Source organism: Candoia aspera, chromosome 6, assembly GCF_035149785.1.
Source record: "Candoia aspera isolate rCanAsp1 chromosome 6, rCanAsp1.hap2, whole genome shotgun sequence".
Classification (NCBI taxonomy): Eukaryota; Metazoa; Chordata; class Lepidosauria; order Squamata; family Boidae; genus Candoia; species Candoia aspera.
In genome coordinates, this window is record NC_086158.1 from 50,710,394 (window position 1) to 50,712,545 (window position 2,152).

Here is a 2,152-nt window from a genome sequence, read left to right on the forward strand (position 1 = left end):
AGCAGCGCATCCAACTTTCTGTAGAGTCCCGGGACTCTCTTAAGGTGAAAGGCGATTTCTCAAACACCATAGCGACAATTGACAACTTTTTGAGACTTTACTTTTTTGCCAGTTCAAGTGCAGAGCAAAACGGACTAGCAGATCCTTAGCAGATACTTTCTGAATAAGGCAGGACGCGGAGGGGGAAAGAGAGAGAGAGACAAGATGGTGGACGCCCTTAAATCCCGCCGGTTGTGCAAAGGAAACAGCAAACGAGCAACTTTCCGGAGTGCGCTCCTCGTGGGTTCTCTAGGCTTGTGAAAACAGTATGTGCTACAAAATCCTTCCTGCATGTAAACTTCTGCGTCCGATTACATTACCAGGATTTCTCTTTCATATTTGGCCTTAACAGTCGCCTGTCGATAAACCTGAGGATGTCTATTTGTTGCACATGTTCAAAACCATAGGGGGCTCGAGAAAACAATAAAGAGGCCTGTGGATCAGTCCAACATTTTGTTCCCATCATAACTAACCAAATGCATTGGGGCAGGACCTCCTTCCCTTCTTCCCTGGCACACTCCCTCTAATTGTAGGGATAATATCAAGACTGTATGACCAATACTCATTTATGGCTTGATTCTGTCGCTTTGCTTAGCTGCTTTAAAAGCTCGCAAGTTGGCAGCCAACCAAGGCTCTCATGTCCAGAAGAATTCAGTCTACTCCTTCTGTTTCCTGCCTCCCTTGGAGTCCCCCAGGGGTGCACAGGCAGTCCTGATTAATGTTTGATGAAGTTGTATGCTCTGTTAAAGTAATTCTGCTTAAAGATACTGCATAGTTCACAAACCTTGGGGTTCTTGTGAGTTCACAAAATTTATGTGTCTTGTTTATTAATCAGATTTCTAGGCTGCCTGCCTCCAGAATGGCTGGGCGACTTAACTATTGTTAAGAAAAAATGCTGTATCATACAGTACAAGAAGATCAGGAATCACCCAGAGGGAGCAATAATAATAATAAAAAACCTCATTCTCTGACCACCCAGTGCTTCCTAAACTTTTTTCCTTTATTATCTAAAACCACTTACCAGAAAGTCCTTTTTACCCAATGTAGATAAAACACTTTAATGGGTTTGTGTGTTGTTACCCAAAGAGAAACCACTTTTACCTAATTTTGGGTAATTTACTCAGGTTTGGGAAGCACTGCACTAACCCAAGACTTGGGGGAATAGCCAAGTGTTTAAGGGTTGTTTAAAGGCAGGTAGACAGGGCCTGTATGAGTCTCTGGGGGGGAGTTGTATCAGAGAACAGGTGTGGCAACAAAGATGGCTTGTTTCCTGGGTCCTGCTAGATGACATTGCTTAATCAATGGGACCCAAAGCAAGTTGACTCTGTTGGATTGTATGGGATGAACAGACACTACAGGAGACAGATGGCCCCTCAGACAACCAGGCCCTCTGCCATGCAGGGCTTAAAGGTTTTAGCACTTTGAATTGCACCCTGAAATGTACTGGTAACCAGTGTAGCTCAGGAAGCAGAGGTGTTACATGACTGTCCCTGCTTGTGCTGTTGCATTCTGGGCAGCTTCTTCCAAGTAATCTTCAAGGGTAGCCCCATGTACCTCTCATTGCAATAGTCCACCAAGCTATGGGTGACTGTGAGGAGGGCCTTCCAGTCCAGGAATAGGTGTAATTGGTGCATTACTGGCCATGGCTGACAACTGCTACTCAAGCAGGAGCTGAGAGTCCAGGACAATCCCCAGATTGTCAAGTGGGGCAATGCAAACCCATTCAGGATTACAAGGGGAAGAACTAGAACCTGGTGGCCAAGAATTCACAGCCAATTGGTCTTGCTAGGGTTGAGCTTAAGGCTGTTCCTCCCCATCCAAACCCTGACAGCTTCCAGGCACTGGGACAAGTCCTTGACAACATTGCTTGGCCAACCAGGAGTCAAAATGTACAACTGAATATCACCAGTAAGTTGTTAGTCTCACTAGATGGACCAGAGCAGGAAATCAGTTCCACAGAAGGCTAAAACTACTTTGAAATTGGCTATAACAGAATATTCCCAAGTCTGATTGTGCTGTTCCTCCTCCTCCTCCTCCTCATAGTTCAGTGAATTAGGGCTTTGCCTGATCTAGCTGCTTCCCTTTGTTAGCTTGCTTTAAGGTCTATCTGGAC